The following is a 14,492-nucleotide window of genomic DNA, read 5'->3' as shown; positions in this document are numbered from 1 at the left end:
GACCCACAGTGGTCCCCAAAGGTGAGCTGGATGGTGCTGGAGCTTTGCATTAACCCGGGGGGAAGGGGGACAGGGCTTTTGTGGCATTGCCAGCACGCAGTCGAGATTTCCAGGCCCTGGCCCATGGCCAGTGCTTGGAGAAAGGGGTTCTGTCACCAGCACAAAGCCAAGCTTATCTGGCAAGAGAGAACGAACAAAAGTTCTCAAAAAGTTCATGAGGACTTAGCTTTTCCACTGGGAGGGGGGGAGGGGGGGGGCGGGGAGAAAGAAAGAAAAAAAGAAAAAAAAAAGAACAAGAGAGATTTCCTGGAAATGAACTGGAACTGGCTTCTTAAACACTCCCTTCAGAGGTCGCCTCCGCCTCCGTCCTTTCCCCTGCCCTCCGCTGAAGGGCTGCAGGGACAAACCATGCCCCAGCAGCTGCAATCGCTCTACCTGCTCTTTGAGTGCAGGGGCTGACAGCAGCCTGGTGAGAAGCACCCGAACCCAGCATGCAAACCAGTTCCAAAAGCAGTCTAACATTTGGGTAATTCTCCTTATTTTCCAGCGCAGCACGAGCCCTCCGTGCATGCGGGGTCTTTGCTGATAAACCTGAACCGGCCTGTCAGCCGTGCTGCAGGCTGCACCCGTCATGCCAGCACAAAGTGTGTGAGGCAGCTGCCTGCTGCGAATGCTGCACATTCCCCACAGTAACTCATGCAATAACATAGTTTTATTAGCAGGGAGAGTCTTATTTATTGGATTTAATAATACCCTCTTTATGCAGCAAAGCAACAAAGCGCACAAAGGGCCATTCACCACCAGCCGCCTCCAGTGCTGGCCTCAAGCACCATGCCCCAAACAGGCATCCTGGAGCGATGGCAAAGAGCTTTCCGTGCCTTCCAGGGTGAGGAAAGCAGTGCCAGCCAGTAGGTTTTGAGTGCTTGAGACCAGGGGTGCAAAGCACATGGGTGCTCAGAGTTTGGGAACTCGGGGGCAACGTTTCACCCTACAAGGTTTTGGGAGCCAAGGGGTATTTGACAAATGTCTGGACAGGAATGACAGAGCATTGCAGGTCTCCTCATCCTCTCCCAGCTGTGATAGAGATAGGAACGTTGTCTAGTTCAAATGCTAGTTAAACAATTCCCCATAAGTGCAAGTAAGCAAGAACAAAAAGTGGTATTTCTGAGAATTTCAAGGAACTTCACAAAAAGCAGTGATGCAAGCTTCAAAATAGCTATGAGACAAACTTCTGCAGAATAGGAACAGGTTTAAGCTGAGGGATGTTGAGCGAAGGGCTGGTGTCCTGCAGGAATCCCATCATGGGGCTGCCTGTAGTGTCCCGCCTGCACACACCCCGCGGGGTGAAGGCAACGTACCCCAGCCCTGTGCAGCTCCTCGCAGCCCCTCCTGTATCCCCTCTTTGCAGCAGCAGTTCGTGGCCATGCGTGCTTTCTCCCAAGCAGGCACCTCTAGATCTCGTAGGTCAAATGAGCAAAAAACATCCTTTCTTTAGAGCAACCTGGGGGAAAAAAAAAACAAACCCAAAACAGGAGACAGGACCATCATCAAACAGAAAGTTATTTGTGTCTGCTCTGGAAGAGCATGCCGTGAGGGCAGCGAGCATCTCTAGCGGGCAGATCCAGGAGAGGCTTTATCACAGTGAGCACACCTCATTTGATGCAACACAACCGGCCATGCGCGGCTGTCCCAGAGCAGAGCCAGATGTTCCTCAAGCAGAAGAAATGAGGCAAGGCAGATGCTGGCAACCTCCATGGCGCAGGAGTCCAACTCTTCACTTGAGACAAAAGAGGAAATCGGGGTTGGACTCCATCTCCCCGTGTGGAGGGGGGGGACAGGGTGTATCAGCTCCTCAGCTAGAGTGCAACCAGCATGTGCTCTCCAGTTTGCAGCACATGAGTACCAGGATGTCGTAACAAGCATGTCTCAGAGTATTTAATTTTTAAGGTACTTTAGCTTGAATTACTATGCACGTGAGAGCCGAGATTTTTCTCTTCCATCGGTACAACCTAATTCTACTCAGTACCTCAAAACCTTTTGGAGACTTTCAGCTCAAAATATTCTCTTTAGCAACAGATGGATAAAGTATCAGGCAGAAGACTATGTGTGGCTGTGACAGCAGCCAAACCCAACAAAATATTTACTTCAAAGCAGGCAGAAGGATAGCTTGTCCAGCTGGAAAAAGCAGGAAATGTTTTTTAAAAGAGTGAAAGAGAAGGACAGAGAAAGAGATGGTTGTGTAAGTCATGAAGTTTCAATTAGATCACTCCTGAATGATAACAGAAGTTCATGAACTTATGTTCTAGGCAAAATGTAGGTGTCCGGTTTGTCCCTGTGCATCCTTATCCTGGCACAGACATCAGTTGGTGGTTTATGATCAAGGAAGGGAGGACATGGGCTGTGCAGCAGCTGAGCTAGAAACGCACCTGTATGTCTGTGGTCATGGTGGATGCCACCGGCATGAGGACTGAATGCATCCCTCCCTCAGGGTCTTAGGCTTTTCAGAAGGAATTTTGTCTACTTGAAAAGGTGAGAAGTCATCTAGACTAGTAACCAATGTCCCTGGAGAGGTTTTGGGTTGGGTCAGAGGTGGTTGATGGATGTCAGTGGGAGCCCACATGCCACAGGTATATCCCTCCCGTGGATCTGGGGCCAGCTGGAGCAGGTCCTTCTGTGTCACTGTGGCAGTAAAATGGCATGGGTTTGCTGGAAGAATTGTCACTGCCATTAACAACCTCGTCTCTCCTGGGTAAATGGATGCAGCCACAGGAACCTATAACACCTATAATCAGCTTTCTTGCAGGTGGCCACACCAGCCTGACCCTTGCTTTGAGCAACTCCCTTCTTTTCAGGAGTCTTCCCACTCCGTGACCCAGAGTCTTGGGAGCCAGGAGCCTGCCCAGCCGTCAGCTCCTCTGACTGCAAAACCTATCAAGATGACTTAAGACATCTTCCTTCTAATTCAGGCACGTCAACAAAGCTATTTTTGCCCACCATCACCTGCCCCAGACCCCAGTGGGATTCCAGCCTCCAACAACAACACATCAGGCTCAGCAAGCCTCCACGGAGATAATGGGCAGCGGCAACTCAGCAGCTGGAGCACTGCCGCAAAGCGGGAGGTTAGTACTGTCAGGATTGAGCTGTAAAAATAGTATTTCTTTGGTTTCTTCAGCTACTTAAGTACTGCGTCCACAGATGGACTAAGGGGCAAAGTCTGCTCTGGGTACTGGAAATATTTTCTGTGTTCCCAGTCCTAGCAAACATTTATTATCTGACTTTAAAGCAAGTGCCCTGGGGTGCAAGGAGGATTTGAGGCAGTGCTTGGTCTCACCTTAGGCAGCTGAGGACATCGACTTGCTGGCACTGGCTGCTGGCATGGGCCACAGCTTCCTCCACCCACGCACCTTGGTTTTCTTTGGCCTCACTGTGAGAAATTCATGTTCCAAATGCAAATCCTCTAAAGGGTTTTCAGGATGCTAAGTAGGAACTCAGAAAGAACAACAAAAAGCAAGAATATTTTTTTTTTGCTTTAATTTGAGAAATAACTGACCTTGAAACTGCTATTTTTTTTACCTCTCAGGATAAGGCAGGAGGCTCCTGCCAACATTATGTAGCAGGGCTCTACCGCATTTCCCACGGGGATTTGTAATTGTCTCTCACAAGGGACTGAAAAGCAAGAAATGGGTTCTGGGAGTAAATGGTTGCACAACATCTTTTAAATCTGATTTCTTTCATTTACAGAACATCTATCTACCATCCTGGGCTTTTCTGGAAGACTGGCTGCAGCAGTTACGGTGGCAAACAGGTGAGGACCCTCTGAGTGGGAGGGACAAGGAGCAGCAGCTCTGTGTCCCCCCTGTATGCCCTCCATGGGGGTGTCCTGTGCTGACCCTTCCAGCCTGAGATAGGAGGGCGTGACACCAAGTTAGCTGCATCCATGAGGATGCTGTGAAAGTTAAAATTTGAGGGGGGTTTAAAAAGTGCCTGCACAAATTCATGCAAAAGAAAGCCACCCATGGGGATCTGCTAAGCCCCTCCAGCTTAGGGACACCTGAGCCAGGGAGCAGCTGGGGAAGGGGCAGCAATCACTTGCCCTCTCCTTGTGCTCCTGCACCCAAAGGACCCCAAAAAGTGGCCAAAGGAGGTGCTTGGTTGCTGTTCTCTTGGGACCCCTCTAAGTGTTTCGGTTAACTTCTGACACGTAAACCCAAAAAGGGAAAACTGGGGGAGAAGGAACTATTTTCTGGGAAGAAATCACCTTTGGTTTTTGTTACAAACTGGGCATGGGCTACGTGGTATGGTATACGTTTTACCAATAACAGCAATGCATTTCAAAATCATCCATTCAGGTGAAAGGTAGACAACAATTCTCATGAGATGCGATGTTTCTAGCACTGTAGATCAGTGTTTCATTAAAAGCAAATCTTGCTGCTGGACTGTTAGGGCTGAGCTCTTCCTCCTACATCCTCTGTTCTGCCTTTGCTAGAAAGGGAAAATTGCCAGTGTTCAGGAAAAAAGAAACACTGCTTTGCCATTTCCAGCTGTATCCCCTCAGGCAGAGGTGCCTGAGTGTCCCACAGCGAAGATGGGCTAAACCTCTCCATGGGGAAAAGGCATTTGATCCCACCGGGGAATCGGCAGACGCAGCCGTGCAGGTGGGAGGCTGAGGGGCCGAGCTGTCCTTGCTCAGCCACCGAGACCTCCAGCCCTTGCACTTTTGCAGGAAAAACCTTTGCAAGCTGCGGGCTATTAATGCGATGTAAGCCATAAGTGAGGTTTCCTTAAGGAACACGCTGACAGATTGGACGTTAGAGCAGGGAATGAGGGCACCAGACAGAGGAACGGGAGTCAGCAGGGGCTCTGCTCATGCGGAAAGGCCATGGGGACACAGGGGAGTGAGTGTCTTGACAGCTGCGTCTTTTCGAAGGGGGAGAAATGTGCTCATTTTTTCCCTTTTCTCCAAATAAAATGCTGCGTTTGTGCCCTTTTTCCCCCCCTCCCATGTGAAAGGACTTTGCACAACGCGTTTCCGAGAAAGAAGATGCGAGACTTTTCTTCTCTTTCCTGGAACTGCCCCAATGAATCACTCGGGTCCCCCCGGGGGTGCGCGGGGGCTCCGCGGACCCCAGCCCGCCCGGCGCGGGTGCGCTCCCCCGCAGCATCGCCGTTCGTGCTGTGCCACCTCCCGGTGACAGCGCCGCGGTGCAGGGCTGGGACAGCACGCGCACCCCCCAGCACTGCGGGACATCCCGCAGCGACCAGGCAGCGGCAGGTTTGCATCTGCAGGGTTGGTTTTGCTACCACAGTTATCCCATCTCTTAAGGTGCTGGACCAGCCGGCTGTGCCCCCGCCCCCCTCCATCAGCGAGCGTGCTGCATCCCGGTGGGAAAGGACCTGGGGTGCTGGCTGGACATGGGCCAGTGGTGTGCCAAGGTGACCAAGGAGGCCAACAACATCCTGGTTTGTATCCAAAACAGCGTGGCCAGCAGGACCGCGGCAGCGATCGTCCCTCTGTGCCCGGTACTGGTGAGGCTGCACCTCCAGTCCTGGGTTTGGGTTTGGGTCCCTCCAGAGGGACACTGAGGGGCTGGAGCGTGTCCAGAGACGGGCAACGGGGCTGGGGACGGGGCTGGAGCACAAGTCTGATGAGGAGCTGCTGAGGGAGCTGGGGGGGTTCAGCCTGGAGAAAAGGAGGCTCAGCGGGGACGATATCGCTCCCTACAGCTGCCGGACAGGGGCTGTAGGCGGGGTGGGGGGTGTGGGATGTCCGTCTCTTCTCCCAGATAACAAGGGACAGAACAAGAGCAAACAGCCTGAAGCTGCACCAGGGGAGGTTTAGATTGGATATTGGAAAAAATTCTTCACTGAAAGGGTGGTGAAGCATGGGAACAAGCTGCCCAGGGAGGCAGTGGAATCACCATCCCTGGAGGAGTTTAGAATGCGCATAGATGTGGCGCTTAGGGACATGGTTCAGTGGTGGGCTTGCCAGTGCTGGGTTAATGGTTGGACTGGATGATCGCAGAGGTGTTTTCTAATCTAAATGCTTCTGTGCTGCCCCATGGCATCCCTCGCCCTCTGTGCCCGTGCACGGTGAGTCTAGCCCTGGCATCGAGGTCACCCTTCGCTGACCCTTTGCAGGCTGAGACAGGTTGGTGTTGCTGGGGCTGACCCCCCTTGTGCTGCTGTGCACAGAGGGAGGTGAGCAGAGGGGTGGTTGAGGTGGGGCTGAGCTGGAGTCCTGGAGCAAGGTGTGAGCAAAATACTTGCTGGGATCATAGGGACCTGGGTCTGAGAAAGGGCTCCGTACAAAATCCCTTTCGAGATTGTTCCAGTGACCTTCTAGGGGATGCTTCTGGCCCAGCATGTTGCTCCAGGCGGCCAGAGCATCCCCACCTGCCTGTTTCGAGGATCACTTTTTCACTCCAATACCTCCCTAACCCCAAAGGAGCGTGGCTCCTGCTGTGTTACCGCTGTGTGATGGCTGCATTAGCAAGACAGCATTTATGAGAAACGAGGGCAATGCACAGCCTGGAAGAGGTTTAAGACTCTGGTGCAAGATCAGTTTCTACCTTAACTTCCCAGCCAGGAGCAACTATGAGGATGCCAGTGATACCCTCATCCCAGGGCTGTGGTTTATGAGCATCAGCAAGGGAGGAGCACTCACCACATGGGACCACAGGCTCCAGAGGCAGAAACATGGGAGGCGAAGAGGATTGTAGAGGACTGGGCTGAATCTCAGGAAGACTCACCAGGTAATGATGTGTCAAAAAAAAAAAAGCTGCCCGGAGTTTCCATTTTCTTAGGGGAAGTGCAGAACTATAGCAGAACCTTTCATCAGAGTATTTCCAGTTTTCTGTGCAAGGCATCCATCCAAGGGAAAGCAGTGGTTCCCAGGCAAGTGCTGCCCGGCTGGAAGAGCCCCAGGCTGCTGGGAGAGGGGCTCAGCCCCCCAGGCCCTGCTGCTCTGTGCTGAAGGTGGCACCACCGCCTCTCTTATGAGCGAGAGCCTTGTTCTGCAGCTGGACACACACCGAGGATTTGCAGATGGAAGGAGGACGTCAAAAATGTGGCCCGCAGATGCTGTGTATGTGGCTGGTGTTCACAGCAATGTGGCAGCCATCACCAGCAGGGATGGTCGCACCTTCAGTGTGCCTGCAGCGAACCTCCTCAAGGAAGTTTCATCTGTTAGTGGATGCACAGACCTTGCCAGGAGCACCAGGACTGGTCTGAGTCTGGGGGCAGATGGAGCCTGAGGCTCCCCTTTGCCAGGGGGATGTCTCAATATCAAGTACACCGACTCAATGCTGAAGGAAAAGAGAGAAGTCAACGGGTATTATTCTAACATCTTCCTCTTCTCTCCTCCATGTCCATGTGACCGCTTCATTGCACTACTGATGTGATGAAAAGGTATCGCAGCGCTTTCCTCTGCAGTCTGGCATTATAGCTATCTGAAACCTTTAATCCCTGCTCAGCCACGGAGACTGTTTCTGGTCACTTGTGCATTAATGCTGCCAATCAGACTCTCATTTTTTTTACAGTCGTAAAACTCCACCCGGCCTCATGCTGACTTCAGCAGCCATAAATCTGTGCCCCCTTTCTCCTTCGAGGGGCTGAGGATGCCCCCAATTCAGGGCAAGAAGGAGCAGTTAATTGGTACGAAAAACATAACAAATGTGGGCACAGATCCAAACCCAGGATTTATTTAGGAAGATTTTCTGGTTATTATCTACTTAGGAACAGAGGATTTGTCAGAACAGATCAGAGCATTTCCATCGAATCTGGCATCCTGCATGTAGCAGAGATAGTGAGAGGATGGATTAGAGGAAAAACTCTCTCCAGCCTCTCCCAGAAGTGTTGGGTCCAGGGCCTGGCGCTGTCGGGAAGGGGAGCAGAGGCAGAGCTGTGGGCAGACCCAGAACTGGCTGCAGGTGACCAGACCCCGTGCGAGCAGAGCCAGGAAAGGCAGCGTCAGCCTGGCTCGACCCTTGGCTGAGCTGACCCAGCCGAAGCGGAGGTGATGCTCCCCTCCCGCAGGCAGGCTGGGCGAGAGCTAGCCTTGGGCTACAGCGTCTTAACCTAAACCCAAATGCTTTCCCAAAGCAGGCCACATCCAGCTGGCTCGGCCAAAAGGATCCACCAGTCCTCTGCATCCCATCTGGCTGCTGGGAGATGGGTGGCACAAAGTCCCCAGGCTCCACCAAGAAATACATTTTCTGCTGTTCGCACTGACCTTCCAGTAACAATAACATCATCCGAAACATCGAGCGCTGGGGAAATGTTTGTTTTACAAAGTGCAGTAAGAGCTGCTAAAAAAAACATTTAAAAGGAAAATATTCCCTTGTCAACAGGCAAAAAAAAAAAAAAAAAAAAAAAGTGTGTATCCAGAGAAAAGATCCCTGGGAAATGCCCTTTCCCATGCACGATGGCAGGGCTGCTGGGGCTCTGGCAGGACAGCGGAGACAAAGAGCTGGATGGCAGAGGGTGAGAGCCTGGTGTGGGAGCACCAGGGCTGCGGTGGCCTCAGCCACGTAAGTCAAGTTCCTCGCTGCTGTTCTCATTTATAAATAGAAAGGCAGTTAATTATTATTAGAGCTTCTTGAGTGGGTCTGGAGGAACTACAGCAAACCTTTCCAAAAGAGCTGCTTTCCAGTCCAAGCAGAGCTCCTGGGGTCACATCCAGAGAAGATCACGAGGAGCACCTGGAGTTTTGGAGACAGGTGTGGGCTGGTCTCAGGATGAAGGGCTTCACCCCTGCACCAGGTCGTGGTGCTCCCAGCATGGCTGGGGGTGATGTAGTGGCACCCTAAGGATGGTCTGTCCTCACCCCACTCTGTGCACCTGCGTTCCCCATTCCTGTGATAACAGGGCAACGCATCAACAGAGAAACTTGCCTTGGGTCTTTTATCTCCAGCAGCTTCCCCAGGAACTCGGAGGACACAGCCAGCTCCTGCACTGTCACACTGTCCCACCACAGGTGAGGAAGCCGTTTCCTACACCAGGAAAGTGGCTCAAGGGGACCTTTTTGTCACACCTTCAAGCTGCCCCAAGACCTCTGTGGGCTCATGGATGGGCACAGAAAGAGGAAGATGTTCACCTGGAAACCCCAGAAGGTAGGTCAGTTCTCCTGGCTCTGGCAGAAGAAACCCCATCAGGTATATTCGGGTGGCTTTTGTGTGTGTGCCCCATGTTGCCCTCATGCCCAGTCACTGCCACCCTCCTCCAGACCTCTCCTAAAGAGGAGCACACAGGCTGCGCCTGGGGGCTCTCAGCCATAAGATGATTTTTGGCCATTTTTCCTAAAGTCCTGGAGGATGAGATCTTTCAACAGCATCTAGTTCTTGAAAGATGCACCTTGGCACATCATGTCTAAGCTGCTGGGTACCCCTAATTGCAGAGCTCCTGCTTTTAAATCTTACTTATCTTGCCTGTGTCTCTGTTGGAAACCACATTTTTATTTTATCTATATGTTATACCTTTTAAAATATGTCCCTGAATCTACAAAACTGCACCAGTAATGCAGAGTAATCCATGACTGAAAGCATTTCGTTAGTGACTGTCCTTTACAGAGCTGGCAGGGTCAGAGGAAAAGAAAAACAACACACACATGATCAATATTTTTTAAAATAGGATTTGAAAGCAGAGCATGAGAAGCCTCTATCTGGTTTTAATTTCAAATGAAAAAAAATGACTGTTAATACATGGCAATGCTACTTTACTGTAAGAACAAAGCGTAGATAAAAACCTGCAAGCTTAATGAGGCTTAGGAAAAATAAAATTTGAAAGCAAATCTTTGAAAATCTCTAGGTAATCTCTGTTCCATTTATCATGCTTTGGCAATCAGAAAGAAAAACCTGGCTTAGCATAATGAAGAAAATCAAACGGGCTTTTTTTTTCCCCCTTCTGCTCTAAAATCGCAGAAGAATAAAGTCATGGGAAAGAAAAAAAGGAGGAACTTCTGCCCTCCTGCTAGCACCCAGGGAATCTAATTGCAAAGGTTTCCCCTGCATGTCTGAGTAGACTATGCGAGATTGGAATTTTCGAATCACAATATTTAAGCTCTCCTCGGTGACACAGAACTAACGCAGTGGTCCTCTCTTGATCTGCCAGAAACGTGAAGTTATCTTCCTTCTGATCACTGAACCACAAGTTGAGAATGTGAAAAAGCCAAAAAGAAATTCCTGCCCTTGACATCTCCAGCCAGCCAGGTCAGCAGCGCAGCTCCAGCCCTGGGAGATGCTGAGGACGCTGGTGGACAACACAGCTGAGGAGGCTTTGCCTGTGGTTTTGGGGATGTGAAGTGCTTTTATGATTGCAGACCCCTGAATCTCCCCATTCCTGGAGTGGGATTGTGCTGCAACACACTCCTGGAGCTGCTATGTGACAGCCTGGCCAAGCACCGATCCCCCTCTCCAAGCCTTTTGGGGTAGACCTGGGCGAAGCCCCAAGGCATCGTATCCACCTGCCGCCAGGAGCCGTGCTGAGTGCTGCCCACAGCGTGGGTCTCTCTGGGTCTCCTGGCTCAGCGGCAGGGGCTGTGAACACAGAAGGGGAGCTGGTATTTGGGAATTAGGTTTCCAAGAGCTCCAGCTGGTGCCGCAGGACTCTGTGATGGATGCTGGCGCTCCTGCAGAGCTGGAGGTGGCCCACACTCAGGTAGGGCAGAAGATGTCTGTGGTCCCTGCAGTCTTTAAACTGGTGGCTCCCAAAGATTTCCACTCACAGGCCCATTCCCTGGGACACCTCAGACCTTAGCAGGAGAGTCTTGTCAGCAATCGATTTTCTGTTGGGCTGGTAGTCCCCACAAACTCTTGTCCCCCCCCACCATGGCATTGCAGCTCTCCCTTTAGAGACCATTGCTCCAAGGGTATTTCATTTCTCTGCAGAGCCACCTAGAAAGCCACCCAGTAACCTTTAAACTACCTCATTTGGCTACCGACAGCACCAAGCTCAGAGCAGGAGGCTGTAGCATCACTGTAATGTGTCCAAAACATCTTCAAAACAGTGGGTTTGACCTGCCTGTCCCTTCTCAGCTGTAGTTTCCCCACGTAGCACAATCACAGTACGGCTCTCTTCCCTCCCAGCGCTACGAAGCTGGGCGGTTTCACAGCTAGCTCCCATGTCTGCTTGCTTGTTTCATCAGGGCTGTGCCAGGATCCTTCAGCTAACGGTTCATTGGAAAGCAATTTTAGATCCTTGGGTGAAAGATTAAATATATAGTTGATGCATTATTCCAGTACAAACTGTGCCTGTTGCTATGGACAGGGAACACATGTGGGGCCATTTGGAGGTAAGAGGAGTTGCTTTTATCTCCTATTCCCTTTGGCAGTGGCCACAATTACTGTGCTTTGAAATCACTCCTTTTGCAGACAATTAGGAGGGAGGAATTCTCAGCAATTAGTCACTCTAAATCACATATGAGCATAAAAATAAGGATAATTGCACCATTTTGAGCTTACTGCAATGAGATTGGATACGTGCAATTCACATATATTCATATTTTGTCTCCAGCACCAACACTACTAAGGATTTCTTCTTCAGTAGTGGCGAGTGCACGATGCTGTAAAATGGGCATTTTAATATTGTCTCTCTTCCCAAAGGTGCTGTAAGATGAGAACTGCAATGAGCATAAAGCATTTTAAGACTGTGCAAGCAGCGTTACAGGGCTCTTCCCATTACTGTCCTTAATTCTGCTGGAAGATGGGTGTAAAAAGAAATAAGTAATGATCCAAAGCAAACACTTCAAGGCAGAAGCTCGGCTGGCTGAGGCTTGCTGCCTCCGTAGGCTCATGCCCTTGGGTAGGACAACAGTAATGAGCAGCTCGGGTCGTGTACCGCGGGGGGAAGGCAGGGCTGTATTTAGGGTGCTGGTGCTGGGTGCTCAGCCAGCTCCATGCAGCCATCACCATAGCTTCTCGCTGTTCTCTTCTCGTTACGTAGATATGGGAGTGAACGCTCAGAGTCCAGATCTGACGAAGCCACAAAGCTCAGACTTGAATTTTCCCACAACTCCAAGGTCGATGCCTGCAGCCAGCTCCAGCCAGGAGCAGTGGGAATAACCGGCAGCTTCTCTGCCTCTTTGTCACCTCCTCAGGCGCTGCAGGTCTGGGATGCTTTCTTGGAGGCTTGCCTGTAGGTGCTTGTGCTGAAGTTCCCACATCTGCAGCCAGGACAAACATTGGAGAAGGGGGATTTTCCCCTCACACTCATGCGACAGCCTCCCTGCCTTCTCTTAGTCTCTGCGCCATTCCTCAGGGTGTTAAAGCTTGCCCGTGCCAGCAGGTAAGAAGTGGTGACCCACATAGCCCCGCAGTGCTCCCTACAGCCCCTCCGCCCCCCAGGGCAGCCACCTCCACTCTCACTAGCAGTGCCAAAAGGATTTGTCCCAAGACAACCATCCAATTTCAACAGAAATGCAGAATTCAAGCCTCATTAATTGCCAGCACGCCACACACGGGTTTGTCCTGTTAGTGAAGAACGAACAAAACCCATCTCCAGGCTGCTCTGTCTGATGCCACCCAGTGTTTGCCTTGGACCCTGCTGCTTTTTGAGAAACCAGGTCTAAACCATTGCATTTTTGAGAAACCAGGTCTAAAACCCTGCATTTTTGAGAAACCAGGTCTAAAACACTGCATTTTTGAGAAACCAGGTCTAAAACACTGCATTTTTGAGAAACCAGGTCTAAAACACTGCATTTTTGAGAAACCAGGTCTAAAACACTGCATGTAGGAGAACTGCACTGCCTTTGTTTGTTTCTTCCTTCACAAAGACTTCCCTCGGCTGAAAGCTGCTGAAGTCACAAGGGGGCTTTTGCAGGGACCAGAGAGCTGTTTTCTCCCAAGAGAAAGCTGGCAATCCAGCCGGGGCAGATTTTCATGGACTCTCTCTGCTCCGTGCACACACGGAAGGGCAGGGCCAGCTGGCACCAGCACACGGGAGGAGGGGGCCTGCATGTGTGTGCGTATCATCCCTAATAATGGAAAAATCCGCAATTGCAGCCAGTAATGACTATTGCTGCAGTACAAATGCACACAGTGGGAGAGATTCCAGCAGACCTTCCTGAAATCTTTTTTGCATGACTAACTCCAGGAGAGAGGAGCCCTTCTGCAAGAGCCAGGGAGGGCTTTTCCACGTGCAGCCAGACTACAGCAGAACCATGTCTGTTCCACTGTAATGAGACATTTTAAATTCTCTGTGCTGCATCTCACAAGGAGCAAGTCCTGGCAGTGAGGGGGTTGCAGCATCCTCTGGGATCTGAGAAGGGGACAGTGCTGTGGCTGGCCAGGGCTCAGGAGGTGGTACGGGAGGAGCTGGAGACACATCCCTATTCCATTATTTTGCAGCACAAGGAGGTGGCAACACAGTGAGACACACACCCCTCAACAGTGCCTCGCTTGCTCCTTACATTATTTTAATCTATTCCCAAATCAAGAACAAGCCACCAGCTGTCACCAATCTGTCCCACCACAGATGCCACCAGCAGAAAGACGCTGAGCTGTGTGGCACACCCAGCCCCACTTGTTTACTGTGACATTAGTCACTTGCTTCCCAAATCCATTGGATAAACCACAGCCACAGGTCCAATGCTTCAGCCTTTCTGCTACCAGATCAACATCAGAAGCCACAAGGAACAAGTGGACCAATTCTGAGGCCACCTGCACCCTGCAGTAAACAGAGAGGGTGAGGCTAAAGCAATGTCCTGTAAACCCACCTGGAAAACAAGTCCCAGGTGCCTTTTAGCTCTTTACCTTCGCACGCCCCTGAGTTCATGTCATGGTTTGGCTCCTGTCACGTCACGTTTGCCCTCAGCACAGCAGCATCATTTGGGATCTGGGAGGGAGAAGTGCTTGGGCAAGACTGAAAAACACTTTGTGAAACCCACCCCCAGCTGGTGTGAGGTCAGTCTTGTGCATGACATTACCTGGAAACTGCTGCTAAGACCCTTCAATGTCCACTTCAACCTTTTTGAAGATGTTAGGAGGGGGTTGCCATCCTCTCCTGCAGCCATCCATAGCCTCCAGCTTGCTGTCCATCCTGGGCAGGCTGGGACCCAGTGGGGAGACTAGCAGCATCCTTCTGCCACCGGTCCCTTGCAGCATGCGCTGCCCTGGACACCCTGGTACCCGCAGCTGCAAACACCCTCCTCTTCACCTCTGGCATCTGCTGCCTTCAGCCTCCAGTTTTCACATGCATTCAGCACTCTGCCTGTGCCAAAGGAGAGCTCGTTACCAGCCCAACACATGCCTCCCCTTGGAAACGCTTCTAACTCACCGCAGTAATAAAGAACACAACCCCATCTTTTACAGGGTTTTGAACTATTCCCCACTTTCACATTCAATAAAATCCAGCACAACCCACACGTGACCTCTGTGTTACTGACTGCTCCGTGCAGGGTCTAATAGGCACCGTACACAGCATAAATCAGCATTTACCTTCTGGGGTTCCTCCTGGTAGCAGCAGGATGGGTACCATGCTACGCACGGCTCAGCATGCAG

At 51.2% G+C, this 14,492-nt stretch overlaps 1 long non-coding RNA gene across 1 annotated transcript; it reads left to right on the top strand.

Moving 5' to 3' along the window:
* Nucleotides 1-4,888: 4,888 nt before the first annotated feature.
* Nucleotides 4,889-12,811, top strand: LOC129735223 (uncharacterized). Its single transcript, XR_008730616.1, has 4 exons — nt 4,889-5,526; nt 6,583-9,110; nt 10,108-12,586; nt 12,707-12,811. It is a non-coding gene; the product is annotated as an uncharacterized LOC129735223 (long non-coding RNA).
* The last annotated feature ends 1,681 nt before the right edge of the window (nt 12,812-14,492 follow it).

This window comes from Falco cherrug, chromosome 1 (assembly GCF_023634085.1).
Source record: "Falco cherrug isolate bFalChe1 chromosome 1, bFalChe1.pri, whole genome shotgun sequence".
NCBI lineage: Eukaryota > Metazoa > Chordata > Aves > Falconiformes > Falconidae > Falco > Falco cherrug.
This window is presented reverse-complemented; position numbering and strand designations above follow the sequence as displayed.